The sequence below is a fragment of the Balaenoptera ricei genome, chromosome 5 (genome assembly GCF_028023285.1).
Source record: "Balaenoptera ricei isolate mBalRic1 chromosome 5, mBalRic1.hap2, whole genome shotgun sequence".
Classification (NCBI taxonomy): Eukaryota; Metazoa; Chordata; class Mammalia; order Artiodactyla; family Balaenopteridae; genus Balaenoptera; species Balaenoptera ricei.
Window position 1 is genome coordinate 12,922,838 of NC_082643.1, and position 22,391 is coordinate 12,945,228.

At 34.5% G+C, this 22,391-nt stretch overlaps 1 protein-coding gene across 1 annotated transcript in view; it reads left to right on the forward strand.

The window, feature by feature from the left end:
- The window catches only part of GRID2 (glutamate ionotropic receptor delta type subunit 2), a 1,393,316-nt gene that overhangs the window by 272,020 nt on the left and 1,098,905 nt on the right, over positions 1-22,391 (forward strand). The gene's annotated exons all lie outside the window — the stretch shown is intronic.

Genomic DNA, 22,391 nt, shown 5'->3' on the forward strand with positions numbered 1-22,391 from the left:
TGCATTTGTAAAAATGTTCACATTGGAAGGTGAATGCAGAAATATGACTGCATGTATAATTCTTGCATACATCAGATGTATCAGGAGGGATGTTAAGCACTGTTGATATTGAATGGCAAGATTCAGTTAAAACATTTTGAAATAATTATTAGGAAAAATACCTAAAAATGAAATGCATAGTGAAAAGAGTGTAAGGACGGATTTATACTGTAGAGTCACAAATGATTCTATTTGAAAGAAAAAGGAGTAACTATCATAATTTTTCTCCTTTCTGCTATGTTAAAAACCATTATAAACAATATAGTTATAAAAGCTGCTTTTAATACAAAAAGCAGTCATGATTGAGATTGCTCATCTTCCAAGTTGCAGCCTGGTGCACCTTTAACTTACTCCTTTGCACACCAGGACGTGAACATTGATTGCTCCCAAAGAGTCTTGTAAAAATAGACATCTCACTTTAATACAGTGATGATTTCAGTTGGATTTGCCTCATATGTCTTACAAAATAAAACTACTGTTAAGTGTCAAACAATAAGACTGCTTTTATTTATGATTTCTGAAATCAGTCTCATTTCTTTATTTTTAATATACACGTATCCGTATCATGTGTGTAAAAGGGATAACAGAAGAGTAGCAGAGCCATAAACAGTATAAGGAAATCTAAGTAGGAAAAAACACTTCTCTGAAACACATCACAATTCATTGTGAATATTTCTGGTGCCCTAGGCTAAATATGAGTTCAAAGAAGATGTAAATGTAAAAGAATGATTTATGTGGCTGCACTATTTGATGCTTTATTCCACGGCTTAGTCTCATAATTTATATTTCTCTCTGCTTTAATAGGATATTTTTACTGTGATAAAAAAATCGGCTAATTCCAAAATTCTTAGATTGGATTCTGCAACTTTCCTAGCATAGGTTTGCAGTGTGTATACCTCATCAACCAGTGTTTCCTGGACCAACTTTGATAACTCCAATTTCAGCTTATTTTTTGAATTGCCTGACAACTGAACTTGAAAATTAGTGGCTCCAGGAACCAAGAAAAAAATCTCTGAACATCCTGTAGTTATAATTCTTCTCATTCATTCATTCGTTCATTTTTCCCATTTTTTCATTCCTTCTTCCCTTTCCACATCAAGGCCAGTGTCTTACTTTGTCTCTAGGCCCAACGCTCTTTATGTAACTGGTGCCTAGCTACACGTGCGAAGGGGTAGAGGAATAGTGTTGCAGCTGACCGGCCATCTTCAGACACTCACAAAGCAGGAGGGATTCTCGATGTACATTTGGTGGCTGTCTGGACCACCTGCTTCTCTCCATGAGTCTGGGATGTTTAGGTTGGTCAGTTCCCCAGTGCCAAGTTCTGGATCACTTTTCTCCCTACCGCCACTTTCTAAGGACTGGCCTATAAGATCTGGATTCAGAATCTGCTTATTGTGTGATCTTTAGTACTTATCATCAATGTAGTATTAAAATATAAAGAATTCTATATCTGTTAGGGACAACTCAGGCATGCATTCTTTTAATTATCTCATACTATGCCTTTCCGTTAAAGAATTGCCCATCAGGAAGGATTAAAATAATATGTATTGGGAATCTAATTTTGAGGGTACCCAGTGAAATCAATCTATCCAAATACTTATTAAAAGCCTATTACTGTTCCAAGATTGGGCCAGCTACAATAGGAGATAGCAAATGAGAGGAAAGAATGTCTGCCTGCAGAAAGCGTAAACATGTACCTGAGGTGGGCTGTGGATTTTTAGAGCATGAAAAGACATTATGTCGTTGCCTTCTACGTATAACTTGTGTTTTTAATTGTGTTAATAGTAGAAAGAAACATGATGTTCTAGATTTTTAAAACATTTCTTTTTCAGAAAAGAGAGGGAATTTCTTTTTTAAAGAAATTCAGTATTTTTAATATAATTTTATTGAAGATACACATTGCAATGCTAAATTTTATTCTTTTTTCTGTGATTTATTGTTGTACTCCCATATTGGTAAGCCTTTCCCTTAAGTCATTCAATACCACACTTTTAAAGTAACAGATCTCTATTACTATGAATAGATTGAAACACAGATATTTATAGGTCTTTATATCATAATTTTATAGCCTTTCTGCTTTGGGGTCTTTTACCTACTATCTACAATTGTGTACTGTTGTGTAAGTTACCTCATAAAATATATATTTTAGCAATGTGTGCTGCTCTGGATCTTGTTTTATTTAGAAGAATCTTTAGCAGCTTTCTATGAAAGCTGTGTTTAATGGAAGTAAAGATGTATTCTTTGGTTGTTGCTTAAGTGTTCTTTCTTTCTACCAAATATTTTTCTTGTAATAATATCATACCCCTTTCTTCTGTTCTCTTGCTACCTCTGTGGATAGAGTGCATGATTATGGAAGCATAATTCAGTTTTTAATCGGCCTTTTATGATACTGATTTGGTAAAAGAATCACCTATGTGTCATAAAGTGACTCGGAATATATGGCTTATGAGGTTAAAAACCACACTTATGTACACTCTGCAATTGTAATGAGTCATAAAAATAGTTTGTTCATATTGACAAACCAAAAATGACTTAACTATATTCAGAATTTAAAAACTACTATCAGTAATATCCAACTTTCACATGATCCAGTCTACTTGCTTAATTTGAGAACAAAAGTAATCCGACTTTCTATTTTAACATTTAACAACTTATTTTTGCATGTACTTGGCAAGTATTGTTAGATTTATGGGAATCACATTATGCATAGTCTTGTAGTATCCATACAATATTTTGTCAAATTATTTTGTAATTTTCAAAAGAATCATCATTGAAACACTTGCTTTTAAAAGCAGGACACACAAGCCAATGTGCAATAGGTAATTGCATATTCTGGGAAAAAAAGAATGACTCAGCAAGTACTTTTGGGGTGCCTCTAAGCTTTCAGCCTTGAGCAAATCACTGTGTATAATGCTGTGCTCTCCACTGGCTGCCTCATAATCTTAACACAGTTAGCTTAACCTTTATTATCATGTGTTAGATCCTGACCTACAAGTGCTCCTCTTCCTTTTGACCTCCCATTACAGTGATTTGTAAAAACTCCTCATTCATCCCCTTTTTGATCCTTGATTCTTCATATTGTACTATGTTCACTCACAATATCTACATTTGGTTCAGTATGTGCTTTAATTTGATACCATTTATACTGCTTGGGGGAAAAAAACTTGGCAGTTAAGCGCATGGGCCATGGAATTAGATAAATCTGCCTTTATATGAATGCTGCTTCATCTCTTATTATCTGTGGGACCTTGAACACACCTATTGTATCTGAGCCTCAATTTATTCATAAAATGGGGATAAATACATACTTCATAGGAATACTATGATCATGTGATTGTTGTATGATGAGTACATGGGGTAACAATTGTGGTTTGTTCCTCTACTAATCTAAATGCATTTTAATAATAGTGGAGTACATGATGACTTAGCACCATTGCATGTGTCCATCATAAATTTATATACCTTCCCAAACATCCTTTATCACATGTATTGGTAGTTCCCATGCATACCATTGATAATACTAAGCTTAATAACTGCCTAGTCAGTGTCTTTTATTTTCCCCCTTGTTGTTCCTTATCAAGATCCTGAATGCTAGCGTTGTAAAAATGTTATATAAATTAAATGCTTTTGCTTTTTTCTGTCTTCAGGGGATAGTTGTGCTAGTCAGCACAGGAAGATGAGAATTACACTTGTAGTGTAATTTATTTGGCAAATAGTAGTGATATTGCAACATGTGTACTTAGGGTTGGGAGGATTTAAAATACCTTGTTACCTTTTCTGGGAAGTAGAGAAAGCCTGTGGGGACCAAATTAAAGCTTTCTGATGATTTGTGTAGGCTTAATACAATCAGTGAAGTAAATAAGGCACTGAGTCATAACTAAATGGAATTCAGTTGTAGAGAGGCATAATATTGTAGAAGAGTGATATATGTGAAGGTCAAATATAGAAATGAATTCAAGGAAAACTCTATACTTTGAGAGGTGCATCGTCTCTGGTATTTTGAGTTTATTTCTGACATGATTGTTTAAAAGGTTATCTTTCTATGTTCTGTACTTTTTTATTTCAATATGGGCAAATATTAACTCTAAAAACTTGATCATTGGTTTCTTTGAATTTCCAGTATTTTCTTCAGTAACTCATAATATCATGTTATTTTCTCAGGAATTCATGGCTCATTTCAAGACATATTTGCTTTTTGGTCCCTGATAGACTAATATAATATGATAATAAGAATGGCTAAGCTGATTCCTTAAGCTGTATTTTCAAACATAAAAAAGACTTAAAAACATAGAAAAGACATAAAATGTCTATTATACATGAGGAATATGTTTCAAAGTAAAAAAATACATATGTTTTCTCAGAATTTTTTTTTGGGAAAAAAAACTGTTCTTCAAATCAAAGTCAGATATGATCTTTGTATAGAAAATGTTTTTGAATAGAATGACTTTGAATAATCAGTGATAATTTTTGTACCTTACTTTTGAATTTACACTTATATAAAATCAAACAGAATATGTTGAGGTGGTCCTGTGTGCTTATTCATATTATTAAAACTGAGCACGGTGTAGGTAGCTCTGATGATAGAAAGTTACTAGGGGATAAAAAAAAAAAAAGGTGACACATTCTTATTGGTCAAAGAGAAACTGACACATCAGCCTCATTCTGTCTGCTCCCAAATCCTGTTCTTATTCTGCTACATTAATTTGTCAATAATCTTTATGTTTGAAGTTTTTGAGTTTATCTTTTTATTGTTTTGAATTTCTAGGTAATTTTGCCCAGTTTAAAGGAGTTTTACCTCTATATTAACTCATCATATATATACATTTATATATGCACACCCATACAAATACATATGCGTATATTAAACTATATATTAAACTATGTCTATATGTTATATACCATATATGTCATACATGCCATCATATATACAAATGTGTACATGATATATATATACCATATATATTATATATATTATATCTTTATCTATCTATCTCAAAATAAGTTCACCAAGCACTTCTTTCTTGTGGTAATCCTTCCAAAGTTGATTCATGCTTTTCATGGGTAATTTTAACCCCCTATTTACTATATCTGTTACAGTGGAACAAGGCAGGTTTGTTGTTAAACCACCTTTATTCATTATCAAAAATTTATGCAGGGCTCCATGAGAGCACAGAATGAATCACTAGTTTACACTTCCTTTCCTTGGAAATTGCTTAAACCTTAAATATGAGAAGGGGAGACCAACTGGAAGAAAACTATGAATCACCAAGAACAATTCATTATTCTTTAAAAAATGAAAATGACAAGTGTTCATTTATTTGTAAGATACATTTAATGCACGAGTCAGTACACTGTATTAGGAGTTTATACAGATGAGTGAGATAAATTAACCTCAAGCACCCAAGGAATTTATAATCTAGTAAGAGAGATATACAAAAAGAGCTAAAGAAGCAAATAAATATTCTTTTTTTTAAAAGGGTAGAATGGCATAAAGCAAAGCAGATGATACTATGGTGATACTATGATAACAAATAACAGGTGGGCTGTGTGTGTGTGTGTGCAGTTTAAAACCAGGAGTTCATTTTTGATGGAGTGATTATGGAAAATACAAAAAGGAACATTTATGCTAAGATTTGAAGTTTCCAAGTAGCTAGCCATGCAGATAAGAGGAAATAGCATTCCAGGCAATTACATATGAGAAAACCATTTGGAGGCAGGACTTGCTCCATGTGTTTGAGGGATTTGATTATCTTTTGAACACTCAGGTTTTTATTCTGTTGCTTTGCAAATGTTTATTTCCATCAGTGAAGTCATTATTTGCTGGGTAGCAATGTTATTCATGAGTTCATTACCCAAATCTGCTTCAGTCTTTCCCTTTGGAAATGGAGTGCGTTCTAAAGGAAATTCTGATGGTCCTGCGGGTCTCACTGACATCTGGGGCGTGGGGATGTCATTCTTGAACCCCTTTGGGATTTGAAATTCACCTGTCTGTAACTGATTTTGATTATAGGTATGGAAACATTTGGGCTTTTCATATAAGTGAAAAGGAAAAAGGAATGAGACGAAATATTAAAAAAGAAAGAATTTTACTCAATTTTCTTGGCCTTTTAATACAGAGTAATGCACAGAGATACATTAATATCTGAAACTAGGAAAGAAACATCATTTTGTGGCTTTTATATTTGCTGTATACTCTTGACAAAAGAGCCTCATTTGGAAAGCCCAAGAATGAGAAGTGGCATTTACTTATAGCTTATTATATTCCATGAGCTGTTAGAAGTGCTTCATTTTTTTCACCTAATCTTTAGACTGCCTTATAAGCTATAAGGCAGTATAAGCTACTCTTACTAGCTTTTGACAGATGAAGAAACTGAGATACAGTTAGGTGAGCTAACTGGTCACATCTGAAACCTTTAAAATAGTTCCTGGATTACTCTGGTTTCTGTTTTAAGAATGCTAATTGGGAGTCCCAGACATATATCAGTGGGGGGATGGGAGTGAGTTCAGGGTATGTATTTTCCGTCTCCTGTGTGAGGTCACCTTGAGCTGGGTGTTTACCTCAAACCAAAGTCACGCTTTTCTAAAGGCAGCCTGCTCTTTGTCACTTTTATTCAGAACTCCACAAATTTCTCTCCTCTCTATCCTCTGGGCCTAGGACTGGTTACTACCTCACTGCTAGGACCTCTGAATTCTTGTACTACTCCTCGTTTTTCTGCTGCATCCCACCCATATCTGTGTAATTTATGTCTTTGAAAAATAAACCCTTCTCAAATTATGTTGTTTTGAGTTTGCCATGGTTTCCTATTGGGATTTTAGCTCGTATCAGTATTAACTACTACATTCAACTGCCTATGCGTAAAAGCTCATCTTAGTTCACTCTATGTGAGTTGATGACTTGTTCAATCTAATCAGGAAGTGTTATCTGTTGGAATGTATTATTCAGACTAATGCATGCACATAATATTGCAAAACTTAGAAAGAACACCTCACACAGACCTTTATCTTCTGTCTCTTACAAGATGAAATCTTCATGTTCGTTGGTATTTTAGCAGCACAACAAAGGCTGACTTGATGTTAAAGATGCTGAGAGGCAGCGTCCCTCCTGAAGGGCGTGAGGTCTGACCAGAAGCAGGACTGATCTCCAAATGGCCACCCCACAGCATGGTTGAGTGACTTCTCTTGGAGAAAACATAATTCTTTTTACTTAAAATAATATGACAAATGGAATGAACTTGATGAAAACTAATGTTCCAGTTGTGGATCTTAAATGTCTCTTTTTGAAAATCCTCTCCTTTAAGGAAGTTGATGAATCCATTGTTCACAAATTCTTGAATATTTTACTCTGTTTTCTATGGGGAGAATTTCCTTATATCTTTTATTCCATCCTTTGCAGGAGTGCTTTATTGTACAAACTAGACTCCTTATTAAGTTGCTGCAGGAAAAAAATAAAAAAACATATTTTATTGTTGGACAAATTGCACAGCCAAGATTTTTTGGTTACCTAGTAACTTATAAAGAGTAATAAGGAGAAAATAGCAAGTTACAAAAGAACTGTTTTGCATTTTATCTCTTTATTTCCCAGACCCATGGTTTAGTAGATACTAATGAACAGCAAATGGCCAAACAGCAGGCAGCAGAGAAAGAGTAAACAGAAAAGGTCCACAAAAGCATAACCAACATTGTAAGATCCTTTATTCCTTCCTTCATCCAACATCATTCAGCATCCCAGTACAGGATAGTGAGGTAGAATTAGTGAAGAATGTAGATGTAACTTAGGAGCACTCTGCATCTTCAAGGATTTAAACCACTAAGGAAGAATAAATATATGTGCACAGATAACATAATTACTAGGCAGTGGTTTCTTGAGGAACAAAATACAAAATTCAGTAGAAAATGAGATGATTTACAGCCTAGGGATAGTGAGTTAAGGGAGAAGGTAAAGAAGAAATAAAGAGGAAGAATAGTAAGGCATGCTTTCTACTCTGAAAGGAGAAAAGATCTAATCAGAGAAGCAGCCATGTTCAAAAATACATCTTTGTGACTGTGAAAAATATGATCTGGAGGTGGGGCTGGGCTGAGAATGGAAGCATCAGGCCACAAGGACAGAAAGGTAACTTTTCTGTCAAGGTGTTTATCTTGTTCCCAGCTTCAAGATCACACCTTTCCAAAACCAGTGGTAGAATAGTGAATTCAACATGGAGAAAAATCATGATTCAGCAAGTAAAATTAAGCATGAATAAAGACATTAATAATGACATCAGCCTTCATATAGCAAAGTCTTAGTGTTTTTTTTTTTTTTTTGGTAATGCAGCAGAAGTACTGAAAATGATTTGAGCTCAAAGTGGCTGCTTCAAAAGCACAATGCCTCCGCTGTGTTTTAAGAGTAAGTGATATTTTTAAAATAATTATTCCACATCTACAGAAGAGTAATTGCTTTTCACATTAAAGAAAGAGATAAGCCCTCAAGTTTTATAATATAAAAGTGTTATGCATATGCATTGACTAATGCTCTCAGAGGATTTTTACTACACATTTGGCATTGTGTGCTGTAACTCAGAGTGTCATGGCACTGTGCTGTTACATGAAAACATGGATTGTTTCCTAACCGAGGTGGACAGAAGTAGGTGAAGAATAATGATATCCTGTTTTGTGGTTCTTTTATATGCACAGTCTGTGATTACTTTCTTTTCTTTTTCTTTAAGTGAGGTAGTTGTTTTAAATTAAAAATATTTTTTTATTGGTCATATTATTAAAGTAGCCAATGAAGCTTGTTTATTTGAATAAAAAATGCTCTGCAATCTGTGAAAATCAGCATTCATTGTTTGTTAATTATTGATTAATTTATTTTTCCATTTAAATAAATATTATTAAGAGCTTTTAATTTGCAAAATACTATAATTATTGCTGAAAGAGATATCAAGAGGAATCAATGTGGTTTCTAGCTTCAAGTATCTTATGTTTAGCAAGTAACAGACATAAGTAACATTAACGTATATATAAGCAATTGTGAAACAAAGTGTAATCAATTATAAAGTTCTCAGTAGCAGTAAAATGAAGTGTTACGGGATTTCTAGGAGTGCTGATCTTAGTTTTATATTTTTACTTTCTTCCTCACCTACAGCTAGAAATAATTGTTTGTTTACTGCATGTTCAGTGTGACCCCAGTATTTGGTACCAAACATAGCAGTACATTTGAAGTAATTTGACATCATCTCAGCTTTGTTGCCAACCTTGCTGTGCTGCTAATGTATGTGCGTTCGTTCAATTTATTTGATAATATTTATTGAATGTCTACTCTGAGCTAGGAATTATTTTAGGAACTCATAGTATAGTAGTGAAAACATAAATATCTTGCTCTCTTGGAATGTATATTCTAGTTGAGGGAACAACAAATTATATATACAATTTCAGGTTGAAGAGTTGGTATGAAAAATTTTTTAAAATGAAGCAGCATAAGAGGGATAGCGATGATGAAGTTAGGGGTATCATTTTAAGGAGAACAGTCAGGAAAAGAGCTCTCTAAGGAGATGATTTTGAGCAGAGACCTGAAAGATGACAGGGAGCAGGTGATGTGGGCCCCTCGGGACGGCAGAGAGTGTGTACAAGTTCTGGTAATAATATCAGCAACTCAAATTCGCCTGTCTTCTCAGGACCACGTTAATACCTGATTTCCATGAATTGTGGACCTATTTTATTTTTGTAACGACATGTAAATTATCTGGCCAGTACCTGTAGTCTCTTACATCTTCAGGCCCTGTCTGGTTTTTGCAAATTTGTTTTGTAAATTGAAGCCCTTATTTGAACTTCAGACCTAAGATTGATGCCAGCCACCTATTTCCACACATTATAGATGCAGCCTGTCTGACTTTCTGTTGTGTGTAGAAACCCTGTCAGCAGGCTTGTGAAGAGAGTCAGTGTACCTGCTAGTTACTTAAGCTTCATCTCTTTACCATCAACAGTTTGTATGGATTATTGCTATTATCTGTTACCATAAGTTGAATAAACTGTTTTCATCCACTGTATTAAACTGTTCAAAATAGATTCTTCTCCTCTTCCACGGTAGCAGTTTTCGGTGGATCCATACCCCCCAACCCCCAATAGAACTACATTTTCAAGTTTTCCTTGCAGTTATATAGAAGGCCAATAGAATGTGAGTGGAAGTATGGACAAGTTACAAGTCATTTCCAACTTAAAGACAAGCTACTTGCCCTAGACAACACTTCTCCCCTTTCAATGAACTGGAATATTGCTGTGTCTGTGACCCAGCTCTCACCATGCTGGTAAGGACTATGCACTAGCAGGTTTCAGAGGAATGAGACAGAAGGAACCTGGCTCTCCTGTAGAGCAGAGCTACCCTGGGTGAACTGTTATATATTAGCATAACCCTCTATCTTATTTAAACCCACCCTCTTTGGGTCTTCCTTGTTCCAGTAGGTTAAACCTTAGCATAATAATTGTAAGTACCTCCGTAAACATCTTACCATACGAGACCGATATTCTACTGCTCCTGCTACCCTGGGGAGGATACCCAATGTTGAGGAACCAAATACTCCACTTCTGTTTTTTTCCCACCACAGTTGTGTCTGTCTTCCTTTTTGCTTCTGCTTCTCCTCCTCCTCTTCTTCCTCCTCCTCCAACAGATGCAGTGAGGTATAATTTACATATCATAAAATCCATCTATTTTAAATGACGATTCAGTTATTAGTAGTAAATTTACAGAGTCGTGCAACCATTACCAAAATCCAGTTTTTAGAGCATTTCCATCACCAACAAAATCCCTCATGCACATTTGCAATCAGTCAGTCCCCGTTCCCACATCAGCCCCAGCCAACCGCAGATCTGTTTCTACAGATTTATTGCTTCCAGGCATCTGATGTCAATGAAATTAGACAATATGTAGTCTTTTGTGTCTGACATCTTTCACTTAGAAGGAGTTTTAGATGTTCATACATGTTGTAGCATGTATCAAGAATATATTTCTTCCAATGATGTATAATTTTCCATTGTAGAAATATCACATTTTGTTTTTCCACTCAAAAGTTAAGAGACTTTAGATTGTTTGCACTTTTTGATTATTATGAAAAATGCTACTATGGATATTTATGTAAAAGTCATTGTAAGGACATATATATTTTATTTTGAGTCATAATCTGCTTGGACTGCTGTAACAAAACACCACAGACTAGGTGACTTAAAGAACAGAAATTTATTTTTTCCCAGTTCTGGGCAGCAGGATAAAACTTCTAGTAGTGTTGGTGTCTGATGAGAACACTCTTGGGTTGCTGCCTTCTTCCTGTATGCTCACATGTCCTATTCTTTGTGTGTGCATGGAGGGAGAGAAAAAGCAAGGTCTTCGGTGTCTCTTTGTTTAAGGACACTAATCCTTTCAGATCAGGCCCCACCCCTGTGGCCTCATTTAACCTTAATTACATTCTTAGAGGCTCCATCTCAAAAATGCAGTCACACTGAGGGTTGAGGGCTTCAACACAGATTTTGGAGGGATAGAAACATTCAGTTCATAACATTTTTCTTGGGTAGATATCTTGGAAAGGGAATGCTCAGTCATATGGTAAATTAATGTTTAACTTCCTAAGTAACTGTGCAACTGTTTTCCAAAATGTGTACAGTTTTACATTCCCTCCAGCAATGTATGAGGAGTCTAGTTTCTTCACATCCTTGTCAGTTTTGTGAAACATGTAAAGTGGTATCTAATTAAGGTTTAAATTTCTGTTTCTCTAACGATTAATGATACTGAGTATCTTTTCCTGTGCTTACTGGCCATCTGTATAATTTCTTTGATAAAGTGTTTGTCCAAACCTTATTTGTATTTAATTAGATTTTATGATTATTTAACTTTAAATATTCTTTATATATATATACTTGATAAAAGTTCTTTATCAGATATATGGTTTGCAGATATTTTCTCCCGGTCTTTTTTCCCTCTCTTCTGAATGGTACTTTTTGAAGTGCAAATTTTAATTTGTTGAAGTTCAGTTTATCAATTTTTTTCTTTTAAGTAACTTGCTTCTGACATCATATCTAAGAACTCTCTGAATAATTCAAGGTCACTATGATTTTTCCTGCTTTCTTCTTAAAATTTTATGTATTTATTTCCTTATATTTAGGCCTAGGAGCAATTTTGTGTTTGTATTTGAGTGTGGTATGAGACAGTATTTTGGCATGTGAATATACAATTTGCCTACTCTATTTCATAGAAAGATTATCCTTTCCTTCATTGAGTAACCTTGGCCCCTTTGTTGAAAATCAGTTGACCGTAAACATATAGGTTTATTTCTGAACTTTCAATCCTGTTCACTTGATCTATATGCCTTTACTTATGCCAGTAACATATTGTAAACTTACAGTAAGTTTTGAAATTGAGTAAATTCTTTTTCCTCTTTTTCCAAACTTATATTTGACTATTGTGTCCTTCTCATTTTATATAAATATTAGGATCAGCTTTTAATTTCTTCAAAACAGCTCTCTGGGAAATCAACAAGGGTTGTGTTAAATCTATAGGTCAATTTGAAAAAGGTTGCCATCTTAAGAATATTGAGTCTTCTATTTCATGAGCGTAGAATGTATGTCCATTTTTTAGACTGTTATGATTTTAATATAATAATAATATGTTTTATTATTTTAATAATATTTTTTGCTTTTCACTGTACAAGTCTTATGCTTTTAATTTCTTCCTTAGGATATTATTCAGTTTCATGATACTGTGAATGGAATCATTTCCTGTATTTTATTTTCAGTTTGTTCTTCCTAATATATAAAAATAATTTATATACAAATATATATATATATATTTTTTTTTTTTTTTTTTGACCTGGTCACCTGTGGCCTTGAGGAACTCAAAAGTTTTTCATGTATTCCTTTGGATTTTCTACAAACAAGATTATGTTATGCAAATGAAAAGTTTTAATCCTCCCTTTCTAATCTAGATGGCTTTTAAAATTTTATTTATTTTAAAAAAATCTATTTTAATGATTACACTGCTTAGAACCTCTAATACAATGTTGAATATAATTTTGAGGCAAGAAAACCCTTCCTGTTTCCAGTGTTAGATGGAGAACATTTTGTCATTCACATTTGAGTATGAGTTAACTGTTTATTTTCCATAGAGGCCTTTTATCACGTTGAGGAAATTTATAGGATTTATGGGAGTTTATCAAGGCCCAAAATGACTCTTTTATTCCCCAGATAGCCTTGTTAAATTTCTGGCTAGTCTTCTGGTATGTTGCTTGATCAAACTTGTATTGCAACCTCAGGTTTGTAAGGTATTGACCTTCCTTAATTGTTTGGTACCTAGATTGTTATCATTTTCTCTACTGCCTGTAAGTATGATTTTTTTCCCCACATACCACTCCGAATCAAATCCTCAACCCCCTGGCATGGAAGCTTTTGGTTTTCATGTCCTTCCCTAGCTGCTAGAACTGCCTTTCCAATGGAACTGAGGAGTGGGGGTGGGGGTGAGGCTAAAATGCCATGGACTTACTCTTCTTATATAATGATCAGTAGTTTTTTTTTTGAATAAGTGATTTTCAATTTGTTGTATGCCTTTGGTTAGATTTAAGAACCCTGAAAAAAAATTTTGGTCGATTTTGTCCAGTTTTATCATTGCTTTGGGGGGAGATTTGCTGAGCTTCACACTTTGTCATTTATAAAGTTCCACATCATCCCTCCCCCTTTTATAGTAGGGGTAGAGAACTTTAGATCATAAGATTAAGATTTTATAGAGGAAGTATCATTTTAGCTAAAAAATTAATGGTAGGGAGTATATGAAATTCATTTATTAGGGTATTTCAGAAGGAGAGAAGAGTATCAGAAAAGTGGACTCTGGGTAGGGAAAAACCGATAGTTTAGTTCGTGGAACCTTATCTATTTTAAGGACCAGAAAAGGTTGGCATAGTAAATTAAAATGAGCTGGTAATAGGTTTTGAATATCAAACTAATGTTTCTGAATTTAATATCTTAGGAAATAGCAAAGAATGAGAAAGTTTGAGTCATGGAATGATTGTATATTTATGTATATCTACGTTAGGAAAGAAAACAGCATCCCACAATATATAAATGATAGACTAGAGGTCAAGAAACTGAAATCAGGAAAACAGTTGGAAATCTGTTGAAATTGTCTAAATGGGAAGTAATAAGTTATCTGACTAGGATAGCTATAATGGGAAGGGGGAAAAGTGAACTGCTATGAAGCTATGCCGCTGGAAGACTTGGACCTTACTATAATTCTGGGGCCAGTACAAGGAAAAAAATCAAAGAAGATTCCTAGCTTTTGGCCTTTGGAACTAGACAAATGTAAAATTAATAGAAATAAGGAACATAAAAAGTAAGACATATAGGGTAAGTAAGTATAAACAGTAGCTAGCACTTACTGAATTCTTAGTACGTTAAGGCATAGTCATATGAGTTTTACATAAATTATTTGGTTACTCCTCACACAGGCCTTTGTATATATTAGAAAAACAAGGTGGTGAGGTTAGTCAACTTTAACCAAAATTAAATAACTAATAAGTGTCAGAGTTGGAATTTTAACCCCTGTCTGAATATATGTTTCAGGATATAACTGAAAAGTGGCACTGGGGCTCTATAGAGAAAGGATGGAACAATGGTTTAACATCACTTTGTCTGGAGGTGGAAGTTTAAGCTGATATGGGATGAGATTACCAAAGAGGAATAGAGGGGAGGAGAGAAACAAATTGATGTATCATTGCAAATACTTATATTTTGTGAAAAAAGGAAATAAAGAAAGAACAAGTTTGAAATTGAAAGAGGAACCAGTAGAGATCATTATCCCTGAGGAGAAAATCCTTCTTTGGGGGGGTGGTTATCTTTTTTTTTTTTTTTATTTTTACCTTTGCTTTGGGTCTGTATCACAAGACCCCACATAAATTAAATTTATAGTTTGACCCACTTTTTTAAAAAAATTTTTTAATTTAATTTTATTTATTTTTTTATACAACAGATTCTTATTAGTCATCCATTTAATACACATCAGTGTATACATGTCAATCCCAATCTCCCAATGGGGGGTGGTTATCTTAACTGTCATTAAATGTTGTTTGGATATGGGCTGTACCAAGTCCATGGATTCTAGAGATGAAGAACCCCTGATTAAATTATACAGAGAAGTTTCTTTATAGTGTTTGTGGTATTAATGGAAGACCAGCACAAGCAGTAAGGAGCAAGTGGATGGGAAGGAGTGAACAACAGCAGTAGAGTCTTTATTCAGTGTTTGATGGTGAAGTTATATGTATATGAATAGCTAGAATTTAGTGAAACATTGCATGTGAACACATGGGGGTATTTTTGAATTGAGTAGAAAAAATCTCAAGGGGGTGGGAAAGAAATTTATAAAACCAATTTGGCTTAGTAAGGTGTTAAAAAGAAAGATTTGGTAAATCTTGAACTTTGACCTAAGGAAACAATCATTTTATTGATATGGAGAAGGAAATTTGAGGAAATTCACAGGAAGTGGTTATAATCATCTCAATAATACTTAAGGCAGTGGAACATTGCGGAAGTGAAGTGGAGAGTGGAAAAGGTTTGGAAATGCTGCTGGGGAATGCCAATTAGGGATGGTTGAAAATACTTCTGAGTCATAGTAAGAATCAAACCGAGATTTCATAGCAAGAATCTGTAAGAGATTATGTAAGACCACCTTTCATAATATTCTTCAGCAATATTCAGAATCTGTCAGCATAATGAAGGTCACCATTTTAGGTATAAATATTGTTTTATCTATATTTATGGTTAGGTATTATCTTCAGAAATTTCTTAAAATTATAAGAAATCTTGTGAGTGAATGAGCCATTAGAAAGGGAAAATAATTTCTCTTGGAATGGATGCAATTTCCATATTCTCCTTGTTTCTGTTCAGTCCACATGTGAATATTTGAGGAGTTCTGATGTTTCTGTAAAAGAGAGTGGTGAGAAAGGGAAGAGAAGTAAAGAGTTTAGAATTTTGCTGTAATTCTGTTTTTCCCTTGGGATTTTCCAGTTTATTTGTTCACAGTGAACACCAATCTCTTTTAAAAGAGAAGATTTTCTAAGGATGTTTAAGAGGCTTCATTTATCCTATGGTAGTTTATAGAGTATATTATTTAGCTGTTGGTTCTGGGACAATCATCCTAATTATTTAAAGTGGTATAGTGGAAAGTGAGTCCAATCTGGAGTCTAAAGCATGAATTTTGTTCCTGACTCTGACTCTTAAGCAGTTTCTATGGGTAAATATTCCTGAATTGTAAAATGGGGGTAAAAAATACCTAGATGACTTCACAGATGTATTGTGAGATTCCAGTAAGTGGTGGATTGGAAAGTCTATATGATCTATTAAGTGATGGCATTTATTTTATTTATTTATTTATTTACTTTTTGAGATGGCATTTGTTTTTAAATCCACAGTAATCAGCAGCATGCAGGCCCATGCTAGCCTGGACCTGAAGTTTCTGTTTTTTCCAAATTAGTTTGAATATATAAAGTTCAGCACCATTAGGAAGCTTTTGAAGATGAAAAATTTGTTGTCTAGGTTAATATTTAAATAAGCTCTGAAGTGATCTGTGAGAAGCTAATACATTTCTGAAGATTTTAGGCTGATTGTTTAAAAAAAAGTTACAAGTTTTTTTTTTTTTTAATTAATTAATTAATTTATTTATTTTTGGCTGTGTTGGGTCTTCGTTTCTGTGCGAGGGCTTCGTCCAGTTGCGGCAAGCGGGGGCCACTCTTCATCGCGGTGCGCGGGCCTCTCACTATCGCGGCCTCTCTTGTTGCGGAGCACAGGCTCCAGACGCGCAGGCTCAGTAATTGTGGCTCACGGGCCCAGTTGCTCCGCGGCATGTGGGATCCTCCAAGACCAGGGCTCGAACCCGTGTCCCCTGCACTGGCAGGCAGACTCTCAACCACTGCACCACCAGGGAAGCCCAAAAAAAGTTACAAGTTTTTATAAAAACTTCAATTTAGTGAACATGCATTAGTTTATATACATTGAAGCAGTATGTTTAACTGTTATTATGTTGAGTAAAGTACCTTATTTTCTTTATATGATTAGAATGTACTGTAATAGCATCTGAATGTAAATACATCATATATATATATATATATATATATATATATATATATATATATATATGCCCTGCTTATCCTCAATGTGAACTATACATCACAAGAATAAACAGGCACTCAAGAAAAATAGATTTTTATCTTCTCTCGCCTGGGTGATGAAAGAGACTCCTCCAGCTTATATGAAACATAGCTATATTATTTACTTAGTTACTAAATTAAGAAAACTATATGTAAACATGGAGCTAAGTCCTGGAAATAGAAAGATCTCTATCTATGATCATCCTTGCCCTTAGAAGATTTTATTCCAGTGGAATAAGATATATGCGTATTTTAGTAGTCAGCAATGGCGTGGCAGGTGTTCATACCAAAATAGTTTGAAGAAGAACTTGATTCTGTTCATGTAAGCAAGATTTTTTTCCTTCTGCTATGATTTTCCTGGAGTAATTAGCATAGTAAACGCTGTGGCACCACTAACACCCACATAGTCATATTCCTTCTGTTTGTGTAAAAGGTGGCACCATTGAGTTGGAACTCAATATTTTCCATGAATGCGTTATTCAAAAATACTTTATCTATGAACGTAACTGAAATTTTATACCATAGAAGATTATAATTTCTGCCAATTGTTTCAAAGCAAACTGTGTAAAAGGATAAGGGAGAATAAATATTTAATAAAGAAAGGTTTGCTCAGAATTATATAACCTAATGTTTGCAATATTTTGATTTCCATTTTTATTATCTTTTATTTATTTAGACCTAAAGACCCCACAAAATTCCACTATATATGGAATTTCACCATCTTATTAAAAAAGAGAGCCACATGGTATGGCATAAATTTGTGGCTAGCATTTGGAAAACAAGTTATTTTTGAGCCATATACATCTATGACAAAGTCCCAGATTTAGTACATTTAATTAAAATTAATATTATGGCTCATATATTAAAATTTCTCAGATTCTACAAAGACACAGGCTCAGCTCCAATTCTTAAGACTGGTCAGGAACAGTTAGATCAAATCCTAGTTAAGTCACATTCTTTACTAACCCTGAACCTATAGATGGTAACTCTCTGTATAAGCCTCAATCTCCCCATCTTTAAAATTAATAGGGTAATAATAGACATGGCCATTTAAAGTATAGTATGTAAGAGGAAGCTTTTTATAAAAATTAGAAAAAAATCATAAAAGAAAATGGTGTGTAATAGATACTCAGAAACCAATAGCTATGAAAGATCATCATTCATCATCATAATTCTGACCTGAACTACTGAAAAGAAATGAACCCATGCACAAATGACCATAAAGTAATAATAGTAAGCTTTTTATCTCATAGTTAACAAGGTAGTTTTAGAGCTTTAACATTTCTCCTAAAGAGAGGCTTACCTTCTATAGAGAAACAAATTTGTATTCATCATGTTTCTGACTTGAACTACAGAAAATAAATGAACCCACGTACAAATGACCATAAAGTAATAATAAATTGTCAGTTTTTTTTTCTCTAGTAGTTAACAGAGCAATGTTTCAGAGCTTTAGAGTTTCTCCTAAATAGATGGTTACTGTCTCTAGAGAAGCAAATTAATATTCACCTGACTGTATGAGGTTTTTCAAGGTATATTGACACCTAGATTGCTTTTATATTGACTTTAATGTCCAGAGATTGGGTAGTCTATAACCCCTTCTCTCAACACACACATGTACACACATGGAACATATATCTAGTAAAGCTGCTTCCTGGATTTTTCTACATGAAGCAGCATTGATTGTGGTATTCTGAACTTCAGAATACATTTTAGATAAATTTTCTTTTCTCCTTAAAATTCTATATGGTAGCAGCAACATCAGCAAATCAGCAGAATCACCACATTAACTAACATTAAGTAAATAAAGCCTTATTATATAGCGGGTCTTATTTGACATTCTTCATATACAAATTAACTCATTTAATCCTGACAGTGCTATGACGTAGGAGTAGAATTATCCAAATTCAACATAGGAAACATAATACACACCGAAGCAGAATAAAGTAGCAAAATCTATACAATATTAAGTATAAAATAGGATTTGAACTCAGGCAATCTGACTGCAGAGTCCCAATCATAACAACATGCTATAAATGACCTTCCCTGGCTTCAAGCAAATATTTCTAAATGGAAATCTCATATTGCATTTCTTGCAAAATATTTTAAGAATTTATTTTTGAGGTCTAGGTCAGCTATTGGAAAGTAGTGAGACAATAACTCATTTAAACTTTCCTTTCAGTTTCTCTTAGTATATTTGAGTGTTTAAAACTCTCCAGAAAATGGGCATAGAGGGAACCTATCTCAACAGAATAAAGGCCATATATGACAAACACAGAGCAAACATCATACTCAATGGTGAAAAACTGAAAGCATTTCCACTAAGACAGGAACAAGACAAGGATGTCCACTCTCACCACTATTATTCAACATAGTCGTGGAAGTCCTAGGCACGGCAGTCAGAGAAGAACAAGAAATAAAAGGAATACAAATTGGAAAAGAAGAGGTAAAACTGTCACTGTTTGCAGATGACATGATGCTATACATAGAAAATCCTAAAGATGCCACCAGAAAACTACTAGAACTAATCAATGAATTTGGTAAGGTTGCAGGATACAAAATTAATGCTAGGAAATCTCTGGCATTCCTATACAGTAACAGCGAATAATCAGAAAGAGAAATTAAGAAAACAGTCCCATTCACCACTGCAACAAAAAGAATAAAATACCTAGGAATAAACCTACCTAAGGAGGCAAAAGACTTGTACTCAGAAAACTATAAAACACTGATGAAAGAAATCAAAGATTGCATAAACAGATGGAGAAATATAACATGTTCTTGGATTGGAAGAATCAATATTGTGAAAATGACTATACTACCCAAAGCAATCTACAGATTCAGTGCAATCCCTATCAAACTACCAATGTTATTCTTCACCGAATTAAAAGAAAAAAATTTACAATTCGTATGGAAACACAAAAGACCCTAAATAGCCCAAGCAATCTTGAGGAAGAAAAATGGAGCTGGAGGAATCAGGCTCCCTGACTTCAAACTATGCTATAAAGCTACAGTAATCAAGACAGTATGGTACTGGCACAAAAACAGAAATACAGATCAATCGTAAAGGATAGAAAGCCCAGAGATAAACCCATGCACATATGGCCACATAATTTATGACAAAGGAGGCAAGAACATACAATGGAGAAAAGACAGCCTCTTCAATAAGTGGTGCTGGGAGAACTGAACAGCTACATGTAAAAGGATGAAATTAGAACATTTCCTAAGACCATACACAAAAATAAACTCCAAATGGATCAAAGACCGAAATGTAAGATCAGACACTATCAAACTCTTAGAGGAAAACATAGAAGAAACATTCTTTGACATAAACCACAGCAAGATCTTTTTTGACCCTCCTCCTACAGTAATGAAAATAAAAACAGAAATAAACAAATGGGACCTAATTAAACTTAAAAGCTTTTGCACAGCAAAGGAAACCATAAAGAAGACGAAAGGACGACCCTCAGAATGGGAGAGAATATTTGCAAATGAAACAACGGACAAAGGATTAATTTCCAAAATATACAAACAGCTCATGGAGCTCAATATCAAAAAAACAAATAATCCAATTAAAAAATGTGCAGAAGACCTAAATAGACATTTCACCAAAGAAGACATACAGATGGCCAAGAGACACATGAAAAGATGCTAAACATCACTAATATTAGAGAAATGCAAATGAAAGCTGCAATAAGGTATCACCTCACACCGGTCAGAATGGCCATTATCAAAAAAATCTAGAAACAATAAATGCTGGAAAGGGTGTGGTGAAAAGGGAACCCTCCTGCACTGTTGGTGGGAATATAAATTGATACAACCACTATGGAGAACAGTATAGAGTTTCCTTAAAAAAACTAAAAATAGAACTGCCATATGACCCAGCAATCCCACTACTGGGCATATACCCTGAAAAAACCATAATTCAAAAAGAGACATGTACCACAGTGTTCATTGCAGCACTATTTACAATAGCTAGGACATGGAAGCAACCTAAATGTCCATCGACAGATGACTGGATAAAGAAGATGGGCACATATATACAATGGAATATTACTCAGCCATAAAAAGAAATGAAATTGAGTTATTTGTGGTGAGGTGGATGGACCTAGAATCTGTCATACAGAGTGAAGTAACTCAGAAAGAGAAAAACAAATACTGTATGCTAATGCATATATATGGAATCTAAAAAAAAAAAAAAGGTACTGCTGAACCTAGTGGTAGGGCAGGAATAAAGACATAGACACAGAGAATGCACTTGAGGACATAGGGCGGGGGGAAGGGTAAGCTGGGACGAAGTGAGAGAGTGGCATCGACATATATACACTACCAAGTGTAAAATAGTTAGCTAACGGGAAGCAGCAGCATAGCACAGGGAGATCAACTTGGTGCTTTGTGATGACCTAGTGAGGTGGGATAGGGAGGGTGGGAGGGAGGTTCAAGAGGGAGGAGATATGGGAATATATGTATACATGTGGCTGATTCACTTTGTTGTGCAACGGAAACTAACACAGTATTGTGAAGCAATTATACTCCAGTAAAGATCTATTAAAAAAAACAAACAAACAAACAAACCAGGGCATTGTGACTCATCTCTGTGTTTTCAACATAAGAAGAAAAAAAAGATGAAACTATCTCAATACTCAAGAGAATGAAAAGACAAAACACAGACTGGGAGAAAATATTTGCAATATATCTGATAAACGACTATTATCCAAAATTAACAAACTCAGCAGTAAGGAAACAACCCCATCAAGAAATAGAACTTAATTGAAGGCCTTAACTGGCATCTCTCCAAAGAAGATATATGATGAAAAATAAGCATCAGCTCCACATCATGTGCTATCAAGGAAATGCAAATTAAATCCACAGTGAGATACCACTACAGGCCTATTAGAATGGCCAAAATCTGGAACACTGACACACCACGTGCTAGAGAGAGTGTGGAGCCTCTCATTCGTTACTGGTAGGAATGCAAAATGGTACAGCTGCTTAGGGAGACAAGTTGGGCAGTTTTTCACAAAACTAAACATACTTTTATTATAGGATCCAGAAATCTTGATCCTTGTTATTTACCCAGAGGAGGTGAGCCCTTTTTATTCCCTATTAATCTTGCAATTAAATGGTAAAATTTTAATTTCATGATACCTTAGAAATAATTGGCTAATAGGATTGTGCTATCACAACATCTTAGACTGGAGGGTCCTC